Below are 13,983 nucleotides of genomic sequence, written 5' to 3'. Positions count from 1 at the left end.
GTAATGACAATACCCCTGTAACTACAGATGCTTCAGGTGAAGGGACTCTGCAAAACTGAGAACATCGAGAGCCCTCCATAGTAGTCTGCAAACACAAATGATTGTTTAAGTATATGAACTAGTCACTAAACAAAGAATGTAACTTATGAATTCATGAGGCAAGTGCTAGAGTGCATGGTTTGGACCATACAAATAAATAAAGAGTATAATTGAGTAATTCCTAATGAATAGCTAAAGTAGCTTACTTTAAATTTTGAGTCTCCTTATAGCTTCTATAACAATGTGTAAACCCCCAGATACTTGTTGCACTATTCCTGTTATATATGCTCCATGTATTAGCTCAAATGCTCTGCATCTCCTATCCTCCGCATATTTCTTCAGTGCTGCTTCATTTCTTTTGTCTTCTTCTAGACCATTCGTGATTGTCATTTCTTCTCCCAAGCACCTTCCTAGCACCACTGCATCCTCAAGTGTAGAACATACACCTTGTCCTAAGACTGGAGTCATAGGATGCATTGCATCCCCTGCAACACAAACATTTCCCTTACATAGTTTTCTGAATAACACTGCCCATTGCAACCTGAAGCTGAGTGTGTTAATGTTAAAGTGTCTATTTGAGTTTTCCTTACTATATCCAGAATCTCCTCTGTATAGTCTCGAAGTATTTCCAATGCATTTTCCAATATACTCTTTGGATCACGTCAAATATTTGAATATACAACACATCCATTCAGGCATGCCTTATATTCTTGTTATTTTATGTCAAATAGTTCATAGAGCTTGTGACTACTATATGAGGATTATAATATCAAGATAAAAAATTCAAATGCAATGCAGTTGTTCAAAATTATCTGAAAGCAATATAATAGAAGGTTTCAATAATTTTTGAAGAATCCATTTTTAAGATTGATGATTTCCCACACCTACACATGATCCATAGAACAATTATAACAAAGGGTGCTATAATATTATAGCACAAGGAAGTGAACTCTGGGTTGTGAACCAGCAAACATCCTTCTCATTGCATGGAACAAAACCTGCCACAAATGTTCTCCCCAAAATAGCTGCGCCTTTGGCCCGAACTTATGTCCTTTAGGGTACGTTGCCAATCCCCTAATAACAGATCTCCCAGAAAGACTAGGGGCTGGAGACCCGACCATTCAACTACTACAGTATTCCCTCCATCACATCCTATCAGTACCTGTGAGTAGAAACAAATTCCAAATGGTTGAGAGAAACATGATAACATAGAAGATAGATTTAATGATCAAACTTGCATTCAACAGGCCCATATCATTTTTTCTCAAATACAAAAGGACATCTGGTACTCGTGTATCAGAGAAACCACCATAGAAATTCATGTCTGATAGAAACTAGTGCATATGGGTTATTAATATTACCTTTGTTTAGCAAGAGGGGATTCAATTCATTACTAAATTTACGCCCAAGTTTTACTACTTCCAATGGGGGTCAGAAGTTTGGATTTAAGATGCTACCTTAGCTTTGATAAGCATTCCATCTCCCAGTTTTACTATAGTTAAAGAAGAATCTGTAGACTGTTGAATGGAAACAACTTTAGCATTGAATTTGATTGTTCCTGAAGCCAATTCTTTTGCAAGGTTATCCAGAAGCAAACTCCTCTGCATGCATCGAACTTCATGATTTCCACTGATAGACAGGAAAAGTACTTATTATTACAAAGCATGTGAAAAGAAGATGACCGAAATAGTTAATGGGATAGAATGTACATCATGTCATAGTGGCAATGAGGGAGTGCTGAAGCCATCTCCTAGATGCAGAGATGACCAGGAATAGAAATAAAGAATACAAACAGGTATACCTTAGACAACGAAGCAACAGGTGAAGCATTAAAGTTGAAACAAAGAAGCAGAAGAATTAGTTTGAAAGAACCAAGCAGACTAAATTGAGGGATTTGAGATGAGAAGCATTGGATAAAATAATGGGAAAATGAAGAAAACATCCGATGTAAGTGATATTTTTTTTTAAATAGAAGTTTAAGGTACCCTCTAGATGTGAAATAAAAAGCTACCTAATATCAATCTGGATAGCCATGTTTTTTCTCCTCTGTTTTATTATGATTTTTTTGGATACCAGGTTTCATAGGTGCTGTGATTGCAAAGAATGTTAAGAATGTTGTGCCCAATAAGAATTGGCTTATATGATTTTGAATTTCTATTGGTTAAACTCAGGGTTCACACATTTTAGGAGTCCATATTCTAGCATGGCATGGACTATCTGCCATGGAATACCCCTCTAGTGAGCCCTATGGTCATTGTAATCTTCAAAATATTCAAATGAATATGGACATTTTTCTAACTGTCCACTGGGTGCACCTATATCAACCCCCATGTAAACGGTAAAACTAAAAACCTATTACTCTAAATGCAATGCTGCATGCCTTGAGATAAGTTGTGTGTTGGCCATTGTGGTCTTATTGTTTTAGCGATAAAATCCTGAATGCATGATGGTAGAAACAATAGTATGGTGAGCTTTTACAATTTCTACATCTATTTTTGCTATCGTCTTGCATGCTTTCCAAGACATTTATCAGCCAAGAGTTATGTTGGCGTACTTACGATTTTCCAAAGCTGGTGTACGAGAGTTGTTTGGTAAATGCTGAAGGGAAGGAAATCACTTGTGCCCTGTAACTGCGGATGCTTCAGGCGAAGGGACTCTGCAACACTGAGAACATCGAGAGCCCTCCATAGTAGTCTTCATACACAAATGATAGTTTGAATATATCAACTACTCACTAAACAAAGATTGTAACTTATGAGAACATCGAGAGCCCTCCATAGTAGTCTTCATACACAAATGATAGTTTGAATATATCAACTACTCACTAAACAAAGATTGTAACTTATGAATTCATGAGCTGAGTGCTAAAATGTAGGGTTTGGAGCATACAGACAAATAAAGAGTATAATTGAGTAATTCTTAATGAAGAGCTAAAGTAGCTTACTTTAAATTGTGAGTCTCCTTATAGCTTCTACTCTAAACACAACCCTGCATGCCTTGAGATAAGTTGTGTGTTGGCCATTGTGGTCTTATTGTTTTGGCGATCAAATCCTGAATGCATGAGGGATGAAACAATAATACGGTGAGCTTTTACAATTTCTACATCTATGTCTGCTATGGTCTTGCATGCATTTCGGGACATTTATTAGCCAAGAGTTATGCTGGCGTAATTACCATTTTCCAAAGCCAGTGTACGAGAGATGTTTTGTAATAGTTAATGGGATAGAAAGCACATAATGTCATAGTGGCAATGAGGGAGTGCTGAATGTTGAAAATAATACTGAGAGGGGGGTTGAATCAGTATTATCAAATTCTTTTTAAATTTATACAAAGATTTGTAGATGAAACTTGTGTATACCTCCCAGACTTATAATTTAATTTATTTTTCAGATGTTGATCATTAATCTGTGTGTTAGAATCATATAAGAGTAAGCAGGAACATAAAAGTATAGCAGACAGTCACACAAAAGAACACATGATATAAGGTGGAAAGACAATTTGGGTGAAAACCACGTGCTACAATATGTCTCTATCTTCTTTCAATTAGAAAATTCTTTTTACAATGATTCTGTATTGGTGTAGTCTTATACCAGTACGCAGGCTTCAACCTGTAGAAGGCTACAACCTTCTCTCATTCTCCAGACTCTTCTGGAAAGGAGCTACAACCCCCTTTAGCTTTTGTACTAGCTAAGGTACTAGTATGTAGGTGCTGATCTACATAATACTTCTCTTTTCTTCCCGGGATCACATCTCATAAATTTTCAAACTGGATCCATGAATATCAATCAAACATCAAATAGATCTGCAATCAACCAACTTCCTTGTACAAATACGGAATCAATAACTTCTCAAAACACAATACCAGTAACCAGACACCAATTCAAAACCCTGAACACTGCAGTAATAGACAAAAGCATATAAAACATATTTCCAGAAAAGTCTACAACTTCACCACTGGAAATCTGCATACATATGCATTATTCACTTCCTTAACCTACGGGTATCAACGCCTCCGTTGTGTTGAGCCTGCGGGTATCCGCGCCTGTAGGTATCCGTGCCTGTGTTGTGTCGAGCCTGCGGGTATCCGCGCCTGCGCTGTGTCAAACCTGTGGGTATCTGCACCTACGCTGTGTGAACCCTATGGGTATCCGCGCCTACGCCATGTCACACTTGTCGGTATAGTTAATTTATCAGACTTCACTTATGCCCTAGATTATCATATTTACAGATCTGATCATGCGCCAAAGAGATCTCGACCCATCAGTAGATCTGTCTTGTAATGCTCAGGTTTCTCCTTGATTCAGGTCCAGCTATAACTCACCAACCGATCACTAGTATTTTAGATCTTACTCATCTCAAGATATTCAACATATTTGTTGCTCCAGCCAAATGATCTCCTTTCCTTTTTATAGTCTAGGCCTAACTCAAACCATGGTCCAAAACCATAGAGATTTAATAATAGGGACCCAAAACCTGGGTTCAATACTTTAGATGCAAAACCATGGACCAAAACAATAGGATCAAAAATGTTGGACTAAATACCATGGACCAACCATAAGAATTCCCATGTGCTCACTTGTCTCTGCATGAAAGTGCGTGTACTCTATGCCCACACTTTTTGTTTGGAGCACTTGCGTACTTATCTGCACCGTTTGTGCGGCGCACCTGCATATGTCCACAGCTTTGTGAACAGGAACCTGTGGGTATCTCATTTTCTACAATTTTGAGATCTTGAAATTGTGATCTGCTATTTGAGTGAGTTGCCATCACGGACAACATTATGTCATCAAGCCAAACCTGTGTCATAATGCCAACAATTTCCCCCTTTGGACTTGATGGCAACCCAAGGTCACTCGAAGTCTTTTCTCCCCCTTTGACATCAAGGGAAAAGGGTTATGCTCTCCCTGAGTACATGCTGAAATCTCTAATCTGTTGTGCTGTCCAAGCTCCCCCTGACATATAGGCAAGATCTACAAGAAGATGTTCTACAAAAGAAATATGACTTTATACATCATAACAGACCTTCCTATCACCAAAGATTCATACATGCCACTCCCAACCAAGTGGGGATATATGATATAATAAGCATACTACATGATCCATCCTAGGCATAGTGGGGCAACCAAGATAGGCTGTTACATGACCTTGACAAAAGAAAGATAGAGATAAAATATCAGCATCATCTATCAATGATTATTCAGATCAGTATCTATGTTCCCCTTCTGGACTTTCTCCTCCTGAAATCAAAACAACTGAAGAATTGAACCAAGATCTTCTATGATAATGCCAAAAATGCATTATTATAAGAATATATGCTCCCCCTGAACCCATGCCAGATTGTCTCTGACAGACCCATATCGGACTCTTCTCATCCTTGCTTTTCTTCAAGCGACTGTACCCACATAAGCCAGCATATGTATGCGTATACCCCATATGAAACTCATGTACAAGCAAAAATCTCTAAAAACAAACAAGACTCAACAGCAAGATGATGCATCAATCACCCCCAGCTTTTGTCTGAGGTATTCAAAGGTCTTCCTGGGCAGTGGTTTCGTGAGAATATCAGCAACTTGTTCCTTAGAGGGAACATACTCCAATTTGACCTTTTGTTCAAGCACTTTTTCTCGGAGAAAATGATACTTGATTTGTATGTGCTTAGTCTTTGAATGCATGACAGGATTCTTTGAAATATTGGTTGCACTTGTATTATCACATAAAATAGAGATAGGTGGAGTGCAGGTGATTTGAAGATCTTGCAATGTTTGCATCATCCAAAGGAGTTGTGTGCAGCAAGATGCAATAGCTACATATTCTGCTTCAGCTGTAGATAATGCAATAGAGCTTTGTTTCTTGCTAAACCAAGATACTAATCTAGGACCCATGAAGAATGCACCACCACTAGTGCTTTTCCTGTCATACATGCTTCCTGCCCAATCCACATCAGTGTATGCATGAAGTGTGAGATCTGTACCTCTAGGATACCATAAGCGATAGTTTTGAGTTCCTTGAAGATACTTGAAGATTCTCTTAACTGCATGAAGATGAGTTTCCTTTGGATTTGCCTAAAACCTTCTAACTATTCCCACTGCATGCATAATGTATGGTCAGGTACATGTTAGATAGAGCATATTACCAATCATGGATCTATAGGTTGGTTGATGTACAGCTGCCGATTCATCATTTGCGCTGAGGCTGTCACCATAGGGGTACATACTGGTTTTGAATCCTCCATCCCATATTTCTTCAAGGTCTGCTTGAGATATTTAGTTTGTGATCGAAAAATTCCATCTTTGTTTTGTTTGACTTGTAAACCAAGAAAATATGTGAGCTCACGAAGCATGGACATTTCAAACACTTTTTGCATCACCAAGGCAAAATTTTGACTCATGTCTTCTTCATTGCTACCAAATATGATATCATCAACATACACAACAAGTATCACCAACTTATCATTGTCAATTTTTATATATAGATTTCTATCATTGGATCCTTTCAGAAAACCTTGTTGATGGAGGTACTTATCCAACCAATAATACCATGCCCTTGGAGCCTGTTTAAGGCCATAGAGAGCCTTTTTGAGTCTGCATACAAGTTTTGGATCATTTCCAAGAATAAACCCATCTGGTTGTTCAATATATACTTCTTCATTTAAGTCTCCATTCAAAAAGGCAGATTTTACATCCATTTGAAATACTTTGAACTTCTGAAAGCTAGAGAGAGCAAGGAACATTCTTATGGCCTCAAGTCTAGAAACAGGAGCAAAAATTTCTTCAAAGTCTATTCCTTCTTGTTGCGCATATCCTTTACAAACAATTCTTGCCTTCTTTCTAACCACATCCCCATTTTCATTCAGCTTATCTTTGAAAATCCATTTTGTCCCTATGACATTCTTATCTTTTGGCCTAGGAACCAACTCCCTAGTGTTATTCTTTTCAATCTACTCAAGTTCTTCTTCCATGGCCTTGACCCAGCATTTATCTTTGCAAGCCTCTCTTACGTTCTGCGGTTCAGTGGAGGAGAGCAATGCTAGATAGCTTGAAGCTTCTAAAATGGTTCCTCTTGTTTGTACACCTGCCTCTTTCTGCCCCAAAATTTGAGATTCTGGATGATTCCTCTGAATGTATCTGGATGGAGTCTTTTCTTCTATCCTTATCTGTTCTTCTGATGCCTCATGGGTTTCCTCTTCATCATGAATCTGATTTGATGTTGACAGATAGTCTTCACCATCTTCAAAATCTTCAGATTTTACCTGCCTAGGAGTGTTTCCTTCTTGATCAACCACTACATCAACAGTTTCAACAATTTTACCAAGTCTTTTATTGTAGCATTTGTAAGCTTTGCTATGGGGAGAGTAGCCAAGTAGAATGCCTTCGTCTGCTCTAGGTTCAAACTTGCCAAGGTTTTCATCAGTCCTTTTAATGTAGCATTTGCTTCCAAAATTTTTGAAGTATTTTACCATGGGAGTCTTACCGTACCAAAGTTCATGAGGAGTCTGAGTGTTGTTTACCCGGACATTTGTATTGTTGAGAATAGTAACAGTGGCAAATGCCGCTTTACCCGAGAAGGTTGCGGGACTTCTAGACTCATCAAGCATAGCATGAGCCATTTGTTGAACCGTTCTGTTCATCCTTTCCACTACTCCATTTTGTTGAGGAGTCCTCACAGTAGAAAATTCCCTTCTTATTCCATGTTCTTCACAAAAATTGAAAAATTCATCTGAGGTAAATTCCCCTCCTCGATCAGATCTGAGGCATTTGATTCTGCGATCTGATTTGTTTTCAACCAAGGCTTTGAATGGCTTGAACTTTTCGAAAGCTTCATCTTTATACTTCATGAGTCCTATCCAACACATCCTTGAAAAGTCCTCAATGAACAATATGAAATATTCTTCTCCTCGAGGTGACCTCTTCCTAGTTTGACCACATATATCGGTGCGAACAAGTTCAGGTGGCCTGCTAGCTGATCCTTCCTTCTCAGGGAAATTAGTTCTAGTTTGCTTACCAAATTGACATGACTTGCATATTGTATTGTCTGGAATTTTGATGTCATGAAGATCATGAACTGCCTGATATTTTCATGCTTTCTTTATCTGAGAGAAGCTAAGATGCCCCAGTCTTCTATGCCATAGCCAAGGTTCATCATTCTTTCTTTAAATAGAATTGTTGTTGTTCTCCCTTGAGTACATATAAGTTATTTGGAGTTCTTATGCCTCTAATCACTGTCTTTCCTGTGTCAAGCTCACGAACAATACATCCATTTGATCGAAATATTACCTCAGTTCCTTGATCACACATCTGGCTGACACTCAATAGATTATGCTTTAAGCCATCAACATACATAACATTACCAGCCCTGACCTTTTCTTTCAAACGAACAGAGCCTTTACCTTTTATGAATACAGGGGTGTCATTTCCAAATGAGACCTTATTTTCCTTTTCTAAGGCACTATATGACTGGATTTTTTCTTTATTACCTGTCATATGTTTCAAGCATCCACTATTGATGTACCATTGATTTTCCTGTCCTTCCGCATATAAGGCTATCCCACATCTTTCCAGTTGTGTTTCTTTCTTTTTCAATGTTTTGGAACTCAATGAGGATGGCTCCTTTTGAGTTGTTTGCCGAAACCTGCTTCTGCATTCAAAATCTTCGTGACCGAAGTTGTTACGAATAGAACATTCTATTTCATTTTCAAGAGCTAAGAAGTTATTGTAGGTTCTTTTCATGATTCCTGTCATACTCCTTTGTTTTTGAGCTTCCATAGTCATGATGGTCTTGTAGGTAACACATTGAGTAGCTTTATGACCAAATTTATGACAAGAGAAACATTGGCCATTGAAGAAATTCCCGCGATTATCAAATCTACCAACCATATGATTGTAGTTTCCATCCATTCTTGAGCCAATATGAGAATGATTTACCTGTGGTCCGTTGAGGCTTCTGTTCATCCTTGGCATAGATTGCCCCCGATTTACTTCATAATATTTGATCATTCTTGAAGCAAATTGTCCCTGATTTACCTGGTGATCTGCATTATGATTTTGCTGTCGATTGTCAACTTGTTCACTTCTCCTTGCTGCATCAAGATAACTTTTGGAGGTGGATGGATTCTACACTTGCTTCTGAGCTTGAGATGCTTATTCGAAATATCCGAGACCAATATTGATTAGAGGAGAATGCTGCACTTTGATAATCTCATCTAGAGTTTCAGATCCTTTAGCAAATCTGAGATTAAGGGCTTTTGCTTTCTCAATTTATTTTCTAAGTCCCACAATTTCACATTCTAACTCTTCATTGTGTTTATCTTTTTCAGAAAGTTTGAATGTTAGAGTAACTATAATCATATTCTTTTCCTCTAAACAAACTTTAAGTTTAGAAATTTCTTCATAAAGACCTTCTTCATTTATAGCATCCAAGAAATCATCATCTTCAAAAGCCATAAAAAGCCTATCATCATTACCTTGTTGATCTCCATCACTATTTGACAATCCATCACTGTCTTCATACATGTAATAGCTCTTCTTATTTACATTCTATTTTCTGTTCCATCTAACAGGTTCCTTACCTTTGTCTAGTTTATCTTTGTGAGGACATTTTGTAGCATAATGACCGACTCTACCACAAGAAAAAAATTTGAAAGGCAGCTTACCTCTGAATCTTCCAGTTCCCCATTGAAGGTTCTTGACAAAATTTGATTCTTCCTCTTCTTCTAACATATGTCCTGACTCATAGTAATCTCGTTTTCCTGAATCCTTGAATGCAGCTTCTCTCCTGTCTGATGGTCCTCCTTTTCTTCTATTACAAAAACTTTTGGATCAAACTTAGGAGACAAAGATCTTAGAACCTTTTCAACCAAAACAACTTCTTTTATTTCTTCACCCAAGTTTTTCATATAATTTACAATTTCACCTATACATAGGAAATAGCTAGCCACACATTCATCATTATGTATTATGAGACTTTCATATTGAATTCTTAGAGTTTGTAGTTTTGCTCGTTTTACCTGTTCATCTCTTTCATAGCTCAGAACAATCTTGTCCCATATTTCTTTTGCGCTTTTGAGCTGCATATCCTTGACGAATTCTAATTGAGATAGACTTCCTAATAGAGTATTGACAGCTTTTTCATTTGTTTCATACTACTTCTTACCAGTTGCATCTGTAGGAGTTGTTGATGGAAATGTGTACCCTATTTCCACAATATCCCAAACTTCTATACCAAGAGATTAAAGATAGGCAATGATTCTTACCTTCCAATAGACGAAGTTGCACCCATCAAAAATCGGTGCCCTGATAGATGCTTCTTTTTCATAGTTGCTCATGATGATAGATTTTCCTTCAAGCGATCAAGCTTTTCCTGAAGGACCTACTCTGATACCAATTGTTGAAAATAATACTAAGAGGGGGGGCTGAATCAGTATTATCAAATTCTTTTTCAATTTATACAAAGATTTGCAGATGAAACTTGCGTATACTTCCCAGACTTACAATTTAATTGATTCTTCAGATGTTGATCATTAATTTGTGTGTTAGAATCATATAACAATAAGCAGAAAATCACACAAAACAACACAAGATATAAGGTGGAAACCCAATGTGGGTGAAAACCACCTGCTGCAATATGTCTCTATCTTCTTTCAATTAGAAACTTCCTTTTACAATGATTCTGTACTAGCACAGTCTTATACCGCTATGAAGGCTTCAACCTGCAGAAGGCTACAACCTTCTCTCGTTCTCCAGACTCTTCTAGAAAGGAGCTAGAACCCCCTTTAGCTCTTGTACTAGATGAGGTACTAGTACGTAGGTGTTGATATACAAAAGACTTATCTTTTCTTCGTGGGACCACATTTCATAAATTTTCAAACTGGATCCATGAATATTAATCAAACATAAAATAGATTTGCAATCAACCAGCTTCCTTGTACAAATACTGAATCAATAACTTCTCAGAACACAGTACTAGTAACCAGACACCAATGCAGAACCCTGAACACTGCAGTAATAGACAAAAGCATCTAAAACATATTTCAAGAAAAGTTTGCAACTTCACCACTGGAAATTTGCGTACATACGCAATAATCACTTCCTTAACCTCTGGGTATTCATGCCTCCGCTATGTCGAGCCTGCGAGTATCCACGCCTGCGTTGTGTCGAGCCTGCGGGTATCCGTGCCTGCACTGTGTCAAGCCTACGGGTATCCACTCCTGTGCTGTGTCAAACCTGCGGGTATCTGAACTTGCACTATGTCAAGCCTGCGAGTATCAGCGGCTGTGTTGTGTCACACCTGCGGGTATAGATAATTTATCATACTTCACTTATACCCCAAATTATCAGATTTACAGATCTGATCATGCGCCAAAGAGATCTCGACCCATCAGTATATCTGTCTTGTAATGCTTAGGTTTCTCCTTGATTCAGGTCTAGCTATAACTCATCAAGCAATCACCAGTATTTCAGATCTTGCTCATCTCAAGAGATTCAAGACATTAGTTGCTCTAGCCAAATGATCTCCTTTCCTTTTTATAGTCTAGGCCTAACTCAAACCATGGTCCAAAACCATAGAGATCCAATACTAGGGACCCAAAACCTAGGTTCAATAGTTTAGATGCAAAACCATGGATCAAAACCATAGGATCAAAAATGTTGGACTAAATACCATGGACCAACCATAAGATTTCCCACGTGCGTGCTTTTATCTGCATGAAGGTGCGTGTACTTTACGCCTGCACTTTTTGTTTGGATCACCTGCGTACATATCTGCACATTTTGTTCGGCGCACCTGTGTTTTTCTGCGGCTTTGTGAACAGGAACCTGAGGGTATCTCATTTTCTATTATTTTGAGAGCTTGAACTTGTGATTTGCTATTTGAGTGAGTTGCCATCAAGGACAACACTTATGTCATCGAGCCAAACCTTTGTCATAATGCCAACACTGAAGCCATCTCCTAGATGCAAAAAAAATAATACGTTGAGCTTTTACAATTTCTACATCTATATTTGCTATGGTCTTGCATGCTTTTCGAGACATTTATTAGCCAAGAGTTATGCTAGTGTACTTACCATTGCCCAAAGCTGGTGTACGAGAGCTATTCGGTAAACGCCGAAGGGAAGGAAGTCACCTGTGCCCTGTAAATTGACATACAAGAAGCGAAATTATAGTGGGAAGAGAAGTTGGAGGTAAAGTACAGAGGATCAAATTGAATGATGTAATGATAATACCCTTGTAATTGTAAATGCTTCAGGCGAAGGGACTCTGCAACACTAAGAACATCGATAGCCCTGCATAGTAGTCTGCATACACAAATGATAGTTTGAATATATTGACTACTCACTAAACAAAGAATGTAACTTACGAATTCATGAGGCAAGTGCTAGAATGCTGTGTTTGGAGCATACAGATAAATAAAGAGTATAATTGAGTAATTCCTAATGAACAGCTAAAGTAGCTTACTTTAAATTGTGAGTCTCCTTATAGATTCTACTCTAAATGCAATGCTGCATGCCTTGAGATAAGTTGTGTGTTGGCCATTGTGGTCTTATTGTTTTGGCGATCAAATCCTGAATGCATGAGGGAAGAAACAATAATACGGTGAGCTTTTACAATTTCTACATCTATGTTTGCTATGGTCTTGCATGCTTTCCGAGACATTTATCAGCCAAGAGTTATGCTGGCGTACTTACCATTTTCCAAAGCCGGTGTACGAGAGCTGTTTGGTAAATGCTGAAGGGAAGGAAGTCACTTGTGCCCTGTAAATTGGCATACAAGAAGCTAAATTATAGTGGGAAGAGCAGCTGGAGGTAAAGTACAGAGGATCAAATTGAATGATGTAATGAAAATACCCCTGTAACTATGGATGCTTCAGGCGAAGGGACTCTGCAACACCAAGAACATCGAGAGCCCTCCATAGTAGTCTGCATACACAAATGATAGTTTGAATATATCGACTAGTCACTAAACAAATAGTGTAACTTATGAATTCATGAGGCAAGTGCTAGAATGCAGGGTTTGGATCATACAGATAAATAAATAGTATAATTGAGTAATTCCTAATGAACACCTAAAGTAGCTTACTTTAAATTGTGATTCTCCTTATAGCTTCTACTCTAAACACAATGCTGCATGGCTTGAGATAGGTTGTGTGTTGGCCATTGTGGTCTTATTGTTTTGGCCATCAAATCCTGAATGCATGAGGGCAGAAATAATAATACGGTGATATTTTACAATTTCTACATCTATGTTTGCTATGGTCTTGCATAATTTCTGAGACATTTATCAACCAAGAGTTATGCTGGCGTACTTACCATTTTCCAAAGCCGATGTACGAGAGCTGTTTGGTAAATGCTAAAGGGAAGTAAGTCACCTATGCCCTGTAAATTGGCGTACATGAAGCAAAATTATAGTGGGAAGAGTAGCTGGAGGTAAAGTACAGAGGATCAAATTGAATGATGTAATGACAATACCCCTGTAACTGTGGATGCTTCAAGCGAAGGGGCTCTGCAACACTGAGAACATCGAGAGCCCTCCATAGTACTTTGCAAACACAGATGATAGTTTGAATATATCAACTAGTCACTAAACAAAGAATGTAACTTACGAATTCATGAGGCAAGTGCTAGAATGCAGGGTTTGGAGCATACAGATAAATAAGGAGTATAATTGAGTAATTCCTAATGAACAGCTAAAGTAGCTTACTTTAAATTGTGAGTCTCCTTATAGCTTCTATAGCAATGTGTAAAGCCCTCAGATCCCTTTTGCACTATTCCTGTTATATATGCTCCACTTATCAGCCCAAATGCTCTCCATCTCCTCTCCTCCACAGATTTCTTCAGTGATGCTTCAATTCTTTTGTCTTCTTCTAGACCATTCGTGATTGTCATTGCTTCTCCCAAGAACCTTCCTAGCACCGTTACATCCTTAAGTGTAGAACATCCACCTTGTCCTAAGT

The 13,983-nt window shown here is 38.2% G+C and overlaps 1 pseudogene; it reads right to left on the bottom strand.

Annotated features, from left to right (window-relative positions):
- Positions 1-246: 246 nt before the first annotated feature.
- Positions 247-13,915, bottom strand: LOC149142540 (monooxygenase 2-like; annotated as a pseudogene).
- Between the last annotated feature and the right edge of the window lie 68 nt (positions 13,916-13,983).

The sequence above is a fragment of the Pinus tabuliformis genome, chromosome X (assembly GCF_031772625.1).
Source record: "Pinus tabuliformis cultivar Carrire ecotype Pingquan chromosome X, CPIR1, whole genome shotgun sequence".
Classification (NCBI taxonomy): Eukaryota; Viridiplantae; Streptophyta; class Pinopsida; order Pinales; family Pinaceae; genus Pinus; species Pinus tabuliformis.
The sequence above is the reverse complement of the archived record's forward strand: the minus strand, read 5'-3'. Positions and strand labels throughout refer to the sequence as shown.